Raw genomic sequence first — 17,377 nt, 5'->3', positions numbered from 1 at the left:
TATTCTGTCCATTTGTTTGAGCCTGGAGAGGTTGGATTTGAATTGTTGGTGTCTTGAATTTTCCCTGTTGGGAGCAGCTTTTATATTGGCTAAGTTTGGTGAATTGCATGCAGAAGTGATTAACTTTGCAAAAAGCATGACTCCAAACTCGTTGATCATCTGTTGCAGAGGCTTTGTTTTTGAGTTTTCATAAAGCTGTTGCTTGGATATTGTATGGGGGAAAACGATTATTAGATGGCTCAATTACTATTGAGCCATCTAAGAACCCAATACAATATTCTAGGGCAAGGAATTTGTTGACAGTTACTTGAGGAACACCAGACCAGATGTCGGAAGCATAGGACAGAATGGGAAAGATGCATCTTTGAATATGCTTAATGACTGTTCTTCTGTCTTGAATCGCTGATGTTTCTTGTTGGATTAGCCATTTTGCTTTTTGAATTTTTTGAGCAACATATAAATAGTGGGCATTAAAGGAGAGATTTTTTATCAAAAACAACTCCAAGGTCTTTGTGACCATAAACATTTGGGATTGGGACATCTAAAGGGAATAAGTAATTTGAGCAGATTTTCTTGCATTTATAGTCAGATTAAGATTTTTAAGATACTTCATGATTTCACAAATCTGTAAACTCGCATCATTGATAACGTTGCAAATATCATTCGCTGACTTTGGAGATTATAAGTAACTTTAAATCATCGGCATATGCCAGTAGATTTGGACTTTCTTGTAGAAGTGGTTGAAGAAATGCTGAAAATATAGTACTGGAGAGAATGCCTCCTTGAGGAATGCCTGTTGAGGTTGTGACGAGAACGTTGTCAGTAGTAGTGGGGAAGAGGGGAAATCTGCGATTTAGCTGTTCTGAAGATAGGAAATAATCATTGTGTCAACGAGAAAATGGTTTTTTAGTATTTAAAAAGCTTTTTCGAGATCGATGTTGTCGAAAGCACCTTTGATGTCAAAATAAAATACATCGCATTGTGCCTTACCTTGAAACGCAGTTTGGATGCGCACAATTGTGTCAGCTAGGCCAATAGTTGTGGAACGCCCTCTAGGACCAAAATGCATGTTGACAGGTGCATTAGCGAAGACTGCATGTTGAAGATATGGGAGCATAAATTTAGTAATTATTGACAAAACAGCAATTGGTCGATGGCCGGTATGGTTATTACTGCAAGCTATTTTAGGAATCAACGTAATCCTGAAAGTTTTCCATTATCTTGGAAAGAATGGCTGGGAAACGCACCTGGAATTTATATGCACTAACGAATCAATGATAATGCGCTGGACAATCTAAGAATAAAATTAGGGATGCCGTCAGGGTCTGCACTACTATCAAGGCGTAATTGGTTAACTGCACGCTGGACTGTATTCTTGTTCACAAGTTGGTTAATTAGCAGGGCTTGACCGGGAGACATATCACGCTGGCTATTTGCTTGTTCATAAGAATTGAATTCTATAAATCAATTCAATTCAATTCTTATGAACAAGAATTGAATTCTATAAATCTGTTTTGTATACCTTCAGGCAGATGTCAGAATTGCTTGTTTCCATTTGAAAACTAGATCGTGCTACAAGGTAGCTGTTGTTTTTGTAGAAATTACTCTTTTATTGTACTTTAGCGTGGACATAACATAATAATTTTTGTATGAGTGAATTTTTTTGAGTTGAAACAATGCTCTGCTCTTTTTATATTTTGTGTGTGTGATGATGAAGTGCCGTATTTCTTCCACTGTCTGTGGTATTTTTTCTTACTTTTAAAGTATGGTTTCAGGTGGGATTTGAACCAAGTTTTGGAGTGAGAAGATATTCTAACAAATTTGGACACTGACTCTGTTTTCAGTTGATTCAGCCATTTTATAAGAAGAAAGGTGGCGTCGTGTATTGGAATCTTTTTGAGAGAATCCCATGGGTAGTATTTTAAGAGCTGCAAAAACTTTTCTTTCTGAAGGATGATGATATTCTTTTAGTGATTTCCAGAGGGGGGGGCGAGCGAGGATTCCTGCAGCAAATTGTTGTTTACAGTTCTATTCTTTTGTGGTCAGATTTAAATGTAATGTTGCTACTAGGTTTTTCTTGCAGTGGAAAGTTATAGTATACATGATCAAGCTCTTGATTACCTCTTGTAACAGGGACGTTGATTTTTTTAGCTCCTTGGACTAAAATGAGTCGGACAGCAACTTCATTTGTAAATTATATTTGGGCAGGGGAAGGTTAAAGTCGCCCATTATAATGATGTTAGTTTGAGGCTTAAGTACTGATCCAGGTTATTACTTCATTAATGATGTCATCAGTAGGTCCAGGCGGAATATAAATATTATAAATTTGGAGTAGAGAATCTTTAACTTGGATTAGTAGGGAAATTTCTTCAAAGTTGAAGGTATTAGAGTTGTCCGTGTTCAAAACTTTAATATTGGATTTTAAAATTATTTCTGTCCCACCACCTCTACGATAAATTCTTGATGTCATGAATGGCGTGTAGCTGAGATTCTTCGGCAGTAGGAAAACATCCTGTATAGATTCCTGCATCCACGTTTCAATTAAACATATGATGTCGTGAGATTCTTCAACCAATAATGAAATAAGTGTAGACAGTTTATTTTTTAGGCTTCTTACATTTTGCCTTAAAACACCTGATCATCAAGGTTAGGTTATATTTTCGCATTTTTTAAATCTCGTCGCATATTCCTTTTATAAAAGGAATGATGATGCTGTATGTGTATTCCTTGTTTGACCACCTCCTTCAATAATTCTCTCATATGCCTGTTATTTATATGATTTCTGATTTTCAGTTTTTTTTATTTTTTTGTAATGAGTTGTTAAATCACATATTCCACACCGATTTCTTCCAAAATAAAAATTCCTTAGCTTAAACCTTTCTGGTTCTGAGCATCTATACCATTCTTGAAACTTTGCGGATGGTCGGAGTTGTAGTTTAAATATCTCCGAATCTGTTTTTATATAAATAACGGAGGAATGGTCGGCAGATTTCGATGGCACATTGGGATGCATTGTGATTGATCAATTCCAATTGTCAAATTGTTTATTTCTCTAAGGTTGTTAATGACTTTTTAAGTTCCACTTTATTGTTGATTGTCTTTTTATAGTTTATAGTAAGTGAAATGGACAAAAACCAACTCTGCAATACACAACGCTAGAGTGAGATTAGTGTCAAAAAGCAAATCCGAACTAGAAAAAACATCGGAAAAAATACTCAGCTAGCCTTGTTTATAGTTAACAACGTCTTAGGAAAGATTTTAGGGGAGGCTTCTATGCGGGACATTTGCATTCATAAAGTGCGACTTCAGAAATTTCAGTGATATGAACATTAATATGCGAAAAGGAGGATTTGGAGAAATACAACTTCAGCCTTTTCGGTATGCTGATATTAGCATGACACAAAAAGTAAACTCCCGATGGAAATACAGAATTAAAGTACCTATAACGTATAACAGGTTATAATACTAACCAACCACATTGCAGTTTTTTGTACTGAATGTATTTATTACTGGGGGATAGAAATTCGGTTATAAAATTTCCAATTTAAATTTTTTCCCCTCTCAAAAAGGTCTTCTGTGGCTGAGAATCATTGCCAAAACTTGGATGTATCCCCAACCGAATATTATTATTATTAAATCCATTGTTACATCTTTGTTATTTATTAATAACCATATAGAAAAAAGCACAGCAATAGTGGTCCATCACGATCTCAGTAGTTGTAGCCGGAGGTTAAAACAAACTTAAGCAAGTATTTTTCACATTAAAACAGAATATTTTTGCTTCTCTAAATAACTGGTGTACTGAAAATGTATATCCTGGGATGAGGCTCAATATAAGCAGGAGTTCTGTGACCCACGGAAGAATCGCCTGGCAAATGATACATCGTCCAGTCCAGCTTTCTTAATGAAGACCTAAAATGGCCATAAAACTGCGTTTGGATTCCAGAGTAAGATTCGGCTCTCTCTTTCTGTTTTATGACATTAATCATATCTTTTGTAGTTATGATGGGCACTATGTGTAGGCCTAACGTTATTTAAATAAATTAACAACTGAAGTTTCCCTTTGAACTCCTCTGACCTTATGTGATCAGAGGAGTTCAAAGAGGAGTTAAATTACTATTGTTATTGGCTTAAGGATAGTAATCATTAAGAGATCCAAATATAAAGAGATATAATGTTATTAGTTATGAAGAGCGGAAAACTTTTACTGCACTGGAGCTACAGATATCAAAATATTACAAAAATCTCAGATGAGAATTAGGCCTCGAATAGGTGAGCAACCTAGTAGCACGATTTAGAGTGATTGAAGCTAGCAGAGTTGCTTCGATCTGAAATCAGACTTCGATTAAGCAGTCGTAACCTGACCGAACATAGTTTCCAAGATTTAAAATGGCTTGAGACGTATAAAGGAGTAGATAAATGCGTTGTATTAGATGAAGGCAGAACGCAAGCGTTGTTACAACCATCCTCATCCTAAGTAGTGAAAATGTGTGGTCAGGAAACTGTGTTGACAGACGCTGGAAAGATGCCGATAGTAAATTTTGTTCTCGGTGTAATTCGAAAAAATAACGATTACCAGATCTCGAATTCGAAATGTAGGGACCTTAAGTACAATTTAGCATAAGTGAAAGCTCATTCGTACCGGTTTAATGAGCATCTACTTATGAACTGAAAAGCAGTACATCGTTATTTGTGGACTACTGGGTACATATGAGCAAAGAAGAGGAAGGAAAACAACTTCTGCAGTAACAAGAACCCAGCGGAGAGAGCAGCGGAGCATTAATGCAATCATGAAGGAAGCAGGAAGAGTGGGACAGACTCTCAGTAGATACTTCACTAGACATTGACGAAACTTTGTCGTGAGCGATAGATAGGTTTGCGTGGATTTATGGGACTACCGGCCCAGGGATAAAGTTTTGTCTGGTTAAACTGGTAGATGAGAATCGATATTTTGCATACCTTGTGATGTATTTAAACTTTGTGACTTTATTGGAAAAAATGTCTAGATATAAACTATGGTTTGAATAAAGAATCTGTCTGATAGGAATATGCAGATAATCGATTGTCAAATTTAGGCTAATATATATATATATATATACAGGGTGTTTCAGTTAAACGTTTCAGAACTTCTAAGAGGGGTAGGGTACATCCTGACAACTCGAAATCATATAGCAATGTGGGGTCGGAAATGCTTTCCTGAAGCGGTGTTGTACACAGAAGCACCATAAAAATAAAAGAGACCGTAAGTGAGAAATCGTTTTAATAATACATGAAAAGAAGCAAAAGGTACATGGATTAAAGTAAGTGTTCGAAGTTTCTTCCACGGGCTACAATGCACGCCTCACATCTCCGACGCATGGACATCCGAACATTCTGGAATACTCCAGGCGAATTTCGAATTTCTTCGGCAGCTACTGCGATTCTTGCAACCAGCTCCTCAGCATTGTCAACAGGGGTGTCATAAACTAGCGATTTCATATCACCCCAGAAAAAGAAATCAAGACATGATAGGTCGGGTGACCGAGCAGGCCAACGCACGGGACCACCACGTCCGATCCACTGTTGACCAAATGTGACATCCAGGTAGTTACGAACATCTCCGCTATAATGGGCAGGGGCTCCATCGTGTTGGAACCACATTGTCTGTTGCGTCGATGCAGAAATCTGTTCATCTCTCAAAAGTTGTGGCAATACTTGCTGCAGAGAGATCAAGTAGATAGGTCCGGTTAGACGACACGGTAACAGGTAAGGTCCGATGAGGTGATCTCCCATAATACCGGCCCATACATTGACCGAAAATCGAATCTGTGCTGCACGACGTCTTCTGTGTACAATACCGCTTCAGGAAAGCATTTCCGACCCCACATTGCTATATGATTTCGAGTTGTCAGGATGTATCCTACCCCTCTTAGAAGTTCTGAAACGTTTAACTGAAACACCCTGTATATGTATATATATATGTATGTATACGAGGGGGCATCAAAAGGTTCATACTCTGACCTAGATAAAACATCAGTAGGAAGATGCCGTTTTTAATATAAGTTTTCAAAAATATTCAATAACCAACGAAATTTCATTCCCGTAGGTGATCGTACAGCAAAGGTGGAGCTCGGAATCTGAGAAAGGACGCTATGATGGAAAAAGTGGAGTATAGAGCAGTGATCAGAATTGTCCATCTTATGACACTGTAAAAAAGTGGAAACAGGAGTTCCAGTGCGGTCGTACAAGTGTCATTGACGAGCCAAGAGAAGGAAAGCCATCAACATCCACAGACAGTGAGACGGTTGCAAAGGTTGAGCAGCTGGTGCTGAGTGACAGACGTGTGACAATTCATTTTATCGAAAATGCAGTAGGAATTATTTATGGGTCTGCCCACAGCATTTTAAATGACCATCTGCACATATCTAAGGTCTATGCACGATGGGTTCCAAGGTTGCTGACACCTTTGCAGAAGCAATGTCGAATGCAATGTTCTCGCCAAGTGTTAGCTAGAACTGTTATGATCAAGGCATTAAACAACTGATCCATAGATGGAAGAAATGTGTTACTATACATGGAAAGTACATAGAAAAGGATTAAAATTCCTATGAAGTTTCACCTTTCAAGGGCTATTATTTCTAGATAAGGGTGCGAAGCTTTTGATACCCCCTCGTATATGAGAGAGAGAGAGAGAGAGAGAGAGAGAGAGAGAGAGAGAGAGAGCAAGGGTGTTGCACAGCAGGAGACGTTCTTCTCCTTCCCAGTAAGCAGAACTCTAAAACCACGAAATTATGTCACTTTTAGAGTTGGCAAATTCTTCTTTCAAACGAGTCAGATTCTATTTATAGAAATGCAAATTATTTTATTTATTTATTAAATTGTATTTAGAAATACTAATACTCTACTTAAGAATAGGAATCGGTACATGTTGAAAATGTTTTCTCCACATAGCCTAATTATAAAAAAATGAAACGGTGAGGTACTTAATACTGGATATGTAGTTAAAAATATTTCAATGGAACTTGTGCGTTGATCATTCACGCAGCGGTAGAAGCATTCAGGATTCATTAGATAGCTGTTTTCTACATCAATATTTTAAAAAGGCAGCAAGAGAAAGCAATGCTCTTGATCTGATTATTAACCGTGACTTTTCTTGCATTAAGAACCTTCAGATAAAGGAGCCACTAAGAAGTAATGACCATACTGTATTGACATCGATTTGCTTAAAAATTACTAACGTCAAGGGGGAAGGGATTTTGCTTTCGCAAAGGTGACTACAATGATCTTTCAACAGTTTTTTAATTATTTTCAGTGGGATTAACTGATCACCTTAAGAATTGCACATTCTAAATGGAAGTAATCGCAGAATCTATTAAGCTTTTAATACCAACTAAGAGAGATAAATGGATGTCAAATTAACTGATGAGAGTAGCAGAGAAGGAAAATGCATGGGGTGTTTATAAATTATCAGGGGACACATGTGCCTACAGGAAGTATGACATAGTCTTCAATAACATCACGAAAGTCGTTAAGCAGATTACTGGGATCTTTGGCTAAGAATGTGAAGAAAAGTAGAGGATTCTTTGCTAAGTTAACACTGGAGGGAAAGTAGTGAACCGCATTGGTCCACTCAAAAGCTACGAATGGCATAATTATTGATTGTACTGTTCAGTTTGCTGAAAAACTGAATAAATATTTTGCATATACGAAGAAGTTTTTAGGGATAGCAAAGAATGGAAGGGAAATTTTTATGGTAAAAGTAAATAAGGCACCTGGGAATCTATTCGATTATATTAAAAGAAGCACCAAAAGGAGTAATCCTTTAGTCATCGTTATTTCGGTATAAATAAATAAATCTTTATTGTAGTGTGGTTGTAGTGCATACAGCACAATAGACCATCAGGGTGAAATTCGCAAGGGGTTAACATGCACAAACTTGAATTACTAGAAAATGATTAGTGACAGAGGTATACAATAATGAAAGAAATAATAAGGAATGATACATAACAAAAGCGATGATGGTCCGCATGTAGCACATCATGACTGCAGAACGTGAATTCCAATATGTATTTTTGTTCTTAATCAAGGCGTCGAAGTCTGAATTTACTCTGTTCAGAGATGGAGGCATCTGCTTCAGAAGGAGCCTGTTATGGTGGGTGGCTAATGTGGGGTGTCGCTCCAAGGCATGGCTGAGGGATCCTCCAGGAGCAAGCGTCAGAGGTAGTGGAAGACTATATCTGGCCGGTGAGTAGTGGCAGTGAAAACTAACCTCTTCTCCTTGGTAACCTCCTTTCCTGAATCCAAGATGCTTTGGATCCAGCTCCTTTGTGACAGCCGACTGGGAATGTGTAAATATTTTTCCTATTCACAAAGGGGATCACCAAGTTTACAGGTCTGTAATTAATCACATGAGAGTGATTAATTACAGACCTGTAAACTTGGTGACCTTACGGTAATCACAGTACTAATTTTTTAAGAAAAAACTTTGTCTGGTCAATCCGATTAGCTACTATGATGTTGTTGCAAATGAACTGGAAGCAAAAAATAATTCTGAAATCAGATACTTAGATTCCATTAAAGCTTTTGATACTGTTCCACATAAAAGTGCTATCGAAATTTCAGTAGTGTGGTATTAGAGACAAGTTACTGTTCTGTTATGGACAACGGGATGGTTGAGTGGGATTAAACACAATGTGATTATCAGTAGGCAATGTATACAAATGGATACATTGCAATGTTGTCCTTCACGGCAACAAGGCCAGGGGTTAACAATAATAGTACAATATGCAAGAAAAAGAAAATAAATTAAACATAAGAAAATACATATGTGGACGAATAAAAGTAAACACAGTTCAACACTCAAAGTATAATACAATTATATACATCACAATGTACAAAGAATATATATAGGTGGAAATCTGAACGGTTAGTAAGTCATCATGTTATATTGCTGGCTTGCGCATTAAGGCGAGCTTCGAGGAGAAGGATCTGGGACAGGGAAGTACAATTTAAGGATGCGGCGTCTGTATTCCCTGTCACAAGAAAACTTATTAAGGTCAGAATCCAAAGACTGGACACATGAAGGTAGCTGAAATGGCAGAAACCTATCGGATAGGTGGAGACGGCTGAGATGTGGACACAGAGTTGGAGTCACTCTGAGGGAAGGCTGAGGGACTTTCCAAGAGCACAGGTCCCAGAATGATGATGATGCTGACTGGTATTGATGAAGGCATATCACGCTTAATGTCTAAGTTTGAAGATGATACAAAGGTTAAGATGATTAATGACAATAATCAAGCTATGCCACTGCAGCAAGATATATAAAAATTAGGAAGATGGGCTGAGAAGTGGCAATTGAGGTTTGACATTGAGAACTGCAAGATATTGCATTTGGGGAGCAATAATTCTAAAATAACATACCAATTGGGTGGTACCGCACCCGGGTAGTGGAGAACGAAAAAGACTTATCGATGATTGTACTGTCCAACATGAAGTTCTCTGAGCAGTTCATACTGGTTGCTAGAATAGCCCATTGGGGGATTCTGCCAATGATATATAGAAATCTTGTCGGCACGGAAAAGGGGGTGATATTTTCCCACTGTATAAGACAGCGGCCACATCCTGAGATCTTGAAGGAAATGTGCAAATATTTTTGTGAAAAATATTTGTACATTTCCAGTTTCTTCATTTTAGAAGGGATACGGAATTGTAAGGATGGGTACAGAGAAGAGCAACAAGATTATTGAGAAGTAAAATAGAGTTCTTTTACCAAGAAAGACCAGTTCCAGGAATTGCAGTGTTTGAATACTAACTATCTGAGAGGAGATCTGATTGAAGTGTTTAAGGCTTTAAATGGATTCAGTAAGCTTAATGCTGATAGCGTCCTTACTCTTTCTCGGGCGAATAAAATATAAATAACTAAATAGACATAAATGTAAATTAAAAAACAGGGAGGTTGAAGGGCAGATGTTGGAAATGGAGTAATTGATTTCTGGAATAAACTTATATCCGGCGTTGTGGAAGTGAACTCAGTTAGAATGAATTTAAGGAGATTTTAAATTAATAGAGGGTGTGACCAGATGATGTTGCATTTTTTTTGGCTAATGCTGTTTAAGTCTGCTTCTTGGCATCATTTGCTACTTATAATACTAATAAGTAGTCCACTTCTGAGGTTCGCGTTCACAGGGAAGGAAACAAACTGTAATACTAAACCACCACATTTGAATAAATAAGTCCCACAGATTACCTTCCCTCTACATTGTCCTCTGGTGTTAAATTTAGTATATATTTTTCTTGCATTCAATACGAGGATCGGCATCCTGCATGACATCACCAAGAAATTACAAAATTTGTATTACGATTGGGTTTTTTCATTACAATGTAGTGATCAGGTCACTTGTCTGGTATGTGAATCTCGTCGGAGATGGAGGAATTCTTCAAGTCCTTTTCCGATGGGGCTGAATTTAGCCGATCTCAAGGGAAGGGAGTAGTTTCTACCATAAATTATATCAGCTCGCATTAAATGCAAATCGTCTTGTGAACACATACATGCATGCATGCGCTTTTCTAGACTCCCATACCACAAAAATATGACAATATTCCCCTGACTTGCTTTTCTTACTTAAAAGAAAAGAAAAGCACCATGTAAGGACAGCAGACTGCTAAGATATTAAACACTAAATTAAAAGAATGTTTGCTAAACAATACTGAAAAGATCCATTTAAAAAATAATCAACATTTCACTTCATTGTATTGACGTGTAAATCATCAATCAACTAACATGTCTTGGCCCTTACAGCTAAAACGAATGCCACATTTTCTAAATGTCTTTTACAGATATCCGTTAAATAATTGGACGTTTTGTTTTCTTTGCAGCGCACACGATACGTTCCCAGTAATTTTCAAGTATCTTAGAATATCTGTAAAAGATTCATTTGTCTTCTTGTTAGTAATTTGTTTTTCGATAGTTCAAAAAAGTAAGTATGGAAAAACTTCGAAGATCGGTAAGGAAGGATGAAGGAAAAATCAAAATTCACACATTTCCACTTTTCGCTTACATCACCCTCCGAATGGTGTTCCTCGCTAGTACGATCATTTTCCATCAAGACGAATTAATGTAGTCATCCGAACTGACATGAGTTCCGAAATATGGCTATAAATTTCCAGTTCATTTCAAACAACCAAGATAAGGTGATGTCTGGTGTCTCATCGAAGGAATGAAACATTAAAGGAATTTTTTTTTGTGGGGGAGGGGAGGAGATACAGAAAAAGCCAGCTTCCGTGCATCACTAAGTCATTATAATACAGTACTACTAATAATAGTTGTATATGCTTGTGAATAGATATAGACTAGCGCTGCATGAATTGCTTCAAAGGCGGCGTGCTCCCCCTGAGTGGTACTAAGAGGGATCCCAAAATTGCGCCTAGATGTCTGCATTCTGGAGAATCGTTCGTGTTTAACGACAGTCCCGATTATGAAGTGTGTGCGCTGTAATTGATGTTCACAATGGCTTGCCATCTCACTCAAGCTTAATGATAATTGCTTTCCGGTTTTAATTTTAATAACAACGAGTGGTACATGCACAATACAATGTATTGTGGTTCATTAACAAACATATCAAGCCAAAATTATTAAATATACTTGTGTTTCAAAAAAGATTCAATCGCGTGCCTATTCTGAAAAGACACTTTCCAGGCAGGGTTGTGCAATATTGGGCTCGCTCGAGAAGAATTTAAGCTAAGGGTTATCCCCCAGTTAAAATAGCATGTTAAATTTTAACAAACTACTTTTTTTTAGCAGGGGGGTCACGTAATTCCAAAAAAATATAACAGAGTCTCGCACTTGCTCTCCCGAGCATCCTCTAGCACACTGGACCAATTAAAATTAAGCCAGGAACTGGTATGTCCATCCAGTAGTGGTCCCAAGATTTTCTGAAGGGTTGGCTAGTTCTTGGGAATCTGTTCATATCAATGAAAGTATATTTCGCGTATTGCTCTGGAACGAAAAGTCGGATCGAGGCCAAATTTTCAACTTATGTTCTTCTGTTGGTCTTTTGGGAAAATCCAGGTCAAGTTCAGATTTCATAGCCTTCGTCTTCCCCCCCCCCCCGCTAAAAATCGGCATAAATGAAATTAAAGTGTTTTCGCATTAATCAACAAGAACAAATGCGGATTGCTACCAAATTTTCAACAAATTTTCTTGGCTCCTTTTAAACATGTATAGTCGACTCCTTGGATGGTTCTAAGTTCAATTCCGATCATTGAATAACATTCCTTCCCCAATTTTTCACCACCCTACAGAATTATTACTATAAGCTTGGAACAGGAGCTTTGATCCATTTGAAAATTTCAAGGCTTACCAGCGTTGAAACATTTAGAAATTGTGAGTTGACTATTTTGTTATAAATCATAAATTATGATTTATAACAAAACGTGCCTGATGTACAACGCACTGCGTACATTAAGTTATAATTTGTTAAGTTAAGTTTATATTGTTATTTACACGGGAATCTTTCCTTACCTAAGATAATAATGATTAGCTTTTCAACCTTTGCTTCCTATTGTCACTCCACAACCGCTTTCCTGAGGTCGAATATTCCTGACTATTCTAGATATCTAGAATCACGCAAATTTCATTACCTAACTCTGAATGTTTCTTTTAGTATATCCCTTCTATATCCTTTGTCCTCATTAAATTTCTTTAGCTTATCTTAAACTGGCTTAGTGGACCAATACTCATTTCACTTCTACGTTATTTATTGTTCCTTCTGTTTTCTTGTCTCGTTTCTTTGTTAATTGTCATATGCCACTAAGTTTCATTCACCAGTTTCTTCTCCGTTGCTAAATTTTGCTCAGGTATTTTACTTTACTTCGTAACCTATGTTTACAGGGGTTAAAGCTGGGGTAATTGTGAACCATCCATCCATCCTGACCAGGTGTTCGATTTGTGCGTCACTTTGTTTAGCCATCGTAGTGTATACTCCTCTGCCAAAATTCTGAATCTGTTTTGACGGGGCTGATAACCATATAACTGCTCCGTACATAGCAACAGGATGAAGACACTTCCATGCATAAAATTATTAATGGGTGCCATTTGAATCTTTTTAAATAATGCGAGCAAATTCATAGTTGTGGATCTGTCCTCTCTCACTGAGTGGAGGTGATGTGGGCAATGTCCGAAGCAGTGGGCTTCGGACATTGCCCACATATTCAACTAATAGCTCCTAAACTGGCCGGGTAAATGTCTCACTGTTTTAGTTTTGTGATTCTGCGCGTTGTTATACTAATGTTGCAAATGCAGGACCCGTTTCAAAAAAGTGCCACAATTCGAGCAAAAAGCAATTATCCAAAATGCCAATGTAGGAGACGGCCCCCTGTACTACTGGAAATCAAGAAGCAGTTATATACCATGATATTTTAGGCTTCATTATTGGGTCGACATACGTGCGTGCGATTTAAAACTTCCTTTTCCATCGTATCTCTTCACAGATTCAGAAACGTAGAAAGATGGTACCGCATTCCTTCAAGTGACGATTGCGTTCCTTGGTGTTATGTTCGGCTTGTTAGTTGCAGTGGAACTATGGAAACCAAAGGCAATGAATATTTCTTCAGATAGAGGGGATATTTGGGATCATTCTTGCTAATTCTTGAATCTGGTCAATTCTTGAAATTTGGTACGGACTTGATTTAACCACTTGCAGAGATGATTTTTCAATTAATTAACCTCTTCAAATTACGCTGATTCCTCACTTCTTTGTAAGTGTTCTTTGGCTTGCTGGATTGTTTCTTTATGGTGCAATTGACTTATACTGATATTCAACAAAAAACCTTCTTTGAAACTTCATTGTGGCTCTGCGCAACCCTAGTTAGTTTTAGAATCGCAAAATGACACAAGAAAACAGCCTTTTTGTACATCTAATGGTTTAATATATAAAAGTAACATTACTCCATTTGAGGAATAATTTGGTAGTACTACAGTATAATGGGTCAGGAAAACAAAGTTTTACTCAATCATATTTTATTAAATATCTTTCTGCTCTGATCATGTTTTTATAACTTAATGTAATGAATTTTTTTTACATACAGAGGCGTATTCGTTAATCAGACCATTGCATATTTATTTCTGAAAGAATACTTTCAACATTTCCTCTGTGGGATGGAATATCAAAGAAAAAAAGTAAGATTTTCAATTTCCGAGGTTTCATTTTTACAAGTTTTATTTCAAACTATTTTCAAGATCTGTTAATACACTGCTCGACAAAATTAACAGAACACATAGAAAACGTGATGTAACCCCGTACAGCTTGTGATGAAGCGGTACAAAATTTGGTATTGTGGCGTACCACAAAGTAACAATGAAATTAGGAGACAGCGAGAAACTTCGAACAGGTATAAGGGACTTTTGTAGGGGTTGTATAAGAATTATCAAAAAGGTCACGTTACAGAAGTCGATATGGTAAGCATCAGTACGAGATATGATCCCCTCCAACGGCTGAACAGGCCTGAGCGGTGAACCATGCTAGATATAAGGGTGGCTATAAGATTCAGTGGCAACAAATCCCATTCTTTCGCCAGCGCACACCTTAGTTCTCAAAGAGACCGAGGAGTTGGCTTTCGGCGTGCAATGCAACGCCCAAGGGCGTCCGACACATGCTCGGTCTGATTTAAGTCTGGTGTTCGTGCTGGCCACCGCGGTGGTTGGATAAATTCAGTTTCCAGATATTCTCCCACCACTTGAGCTCTGTGTGTAGTGGCGTTATCGTGCATGAAAAGAAAATTTGGGCCAACTGCACCTCTAAAAAGTGGCACGTAGCGTTTGAGGATCTGTTCTGGTACCACTGTGCAGTTACGGTACCCCTATCAAAAAACATGAAGGGGGAGCCGTTGATTATTCCGCAACACGCGAGAACACAGCGTTTACCGTAAGGGTAACCCTCTCTGATTGTAGGCTAAAACGGTACTCACAGAGAACAGAACTGTATCCCATTTGTCAGGGCTCCGAGTCACATGTTCATAGCACTGAAATGTTTCGACGAGCTCTGCGGTGGTTTGGGTTAATGGGATACAAACCAATGGCTTCCTTGCATAGAGTCCACTTGAATTTGAGCCTTCTTAACACATTCCAGTGTTTTTACCTGTGGTCACAGCGATCTCAAAAGAGAAAGTTGATGACAGGACATCGTACGGTTCCGCCTTGCTGTTAGAGCCAGATAGCGATCTGTCCTGTTTAACGTAGCCCTCGAGTGACCTTGGCCAGCCCTTCCTGTAATGGTTCCTCTCTCCTGAAGCTGTTTCAATACTGCCGACGATGCTGCTTGACACATTGTGCCAACTCCTGCGACTTCCCTGCTTCAAGTCATCCAATGGCCCACCGTCTCAAAAAATCATCTAAACGACGATGACTTGCCATCCCGAGTTCTGGAGATGTGCTATCCCACTGACTAAGCCAGACTACTAGAATGAAGTGATGTGGTCGCAATCGTTTTATAGGCATGAATAAGTGCGGCTCTGTAAGGTAGTAGATCGATTTCTATTGGATACTAGAAATTTTCATGCAAGGATACATGTGATATCAAATAGTCGCCTTTGGCGACACCGTTCAGAATAAAATATTCATGAAAAACATTTTGTTCTGTTAATATTGTCGAGCAGTGTAGGTCTTGTTAGGGAAGAGCTGAAAGACAGGAATGGTGAGTGACTCACGCCTATCATCATTCCTCTCTTCCAGTTTTTTTTTTTTAATTAGCATTAGTAGAGACACATGATGCAAGAAAGCAAGCTTACACAGTATCAGCCAAAAAAAAATATTCCCATTTCACTGATCCATTCATTCCAAATACTTGTCTAGTTCTACCTTGAATTTAATTAATCTGTCAACTTCCACAACAACAGATGGAAGTTTGTTCCAGCAATCAATTACCCTCTGGCTAAAGGCAAACTTCCGCACATCTATTCTACAACTGTCTTTCCTCAGTTTGAATCTATGCCCCCTCAGGTCTTTAATCTGTGCAAGAGGAAGAATCCCATCAGCATTGAGCCTGCTTAATCCATTCAAGGCCTTATACATCTCAATCAGATCGCCTCGCAGGTGCCTAGGCTGTAGAAGCTGCAATTTGCAGAAATTAAGCCTTTTTTCATAAGAGCACCCCTTTGTTCCCTTCACCAGTCTTATTTCCCTTCTCTGTACTCATTCTAGCGACTCTACATCCTTCCAAAAATGAGGCTTTCATACCTGTATGCAGTACCCAAGGTGTGGCCGGACCATTGCCTTATACAAGGGGATAATCACCTTATCCCTGCTCGCAAAATTCCTGTATATCATTGACAAGACCCCACAACATACTCTGGCAGCCTGTCTGCACTGCTCAGAAAACTTCATATCTGACTACACAATTATCCCCCAAGGTCTCTTTCATTCTCTACTACCCTCAGTGTAACACACGTAGTTGGTACATTTCTCTGAGGTTACTGCTACCGAGATGCAGTAATTTGCATTTGTCAATGTTAAACTTCAGTTGCCACTTTTCAGCCTATCTACCCAACTTTTCCAGATCCTGCTGCAGCAGCATTCTGTCATTACTGTCATTAACAACCCTGCAAACCTTTGTATCACTGCAAACTTTGACATTAAGCTTGATACACCTTCATCAATATCATTGATAAATATAGAAAACAACAATGGACCCTACACCAAACCCTGGGGGACTCCACTAATAATATTGGTCCACGAAGAGCAGCGTCCATTGATTACCACTCTGTTTTCTCCCACTCAACCATCCTTTTATCCATTGCAGAAACTTGCCCTTAATGCCATACTGCTCCGATTTGTGCAGCAGTCTTTCATGCGCAATAGGGTCAAAAACTTTCCTGAAATCCAAGTACATGATATCAAAATTATTTTTTGCATCCAGTTCCTTTGTGATTACATCATAGAATCCAATCAAATTGGTCAGACAAGACTTCCCCTTAACAACCCATGCTGTGTCTGAACTATTACTGTACTTTTGTCTAAGTGATCCTGCAGACTTCTTTAACCTGCAACTCCATTATTTTCCCTAGACCAGAAGTCAAACTAACAGGTCTGTAATTACTCGTGTCACCCTTCGATTCCCCCTTTGTGAATTGGAGATACGTTTGCACATCGCCAGTCCTTGGGTACTTCTTTAGAGTCCAAGGATGCTCTCATAATTATGGCTGAGAGTTTGCTTACTTCCTTTGTCGCCCCCTTTAATATAACTGGATAGATCCCATCCATACGAGTTGTTTATATATGTCAAATGATACGCTTTTTAAAGAATATCATTTAAATAAATATAATCTTTATCTGAATGTTGTGAACAGTTAAAACTTTGTTTACAAAATTTTAGCTGATCAAACTTTAAAGAAATTTTCTTCGTAA

This window comes from Mastigoproctus giganteus, chromosome 12 (genome assembly GCF_048544385.1).
Source record: "Mastigoproctus giganteus isolate SK-2022 chromosome 12, ASM4854438v1, whole genome shotgun sequence".
NCBI classification, from domain to species: Eukaryota; Metazoa; Arthropoda; class Arachnida; order Uropygi; family Thelyphonidae; genus Mastigoproctus; species Mastigoproctus giganteus.
The sequence above is the reverse complement of the archived record's forward strand: the minus strand, read 5'-3'. Positions refer to the sequence as shown.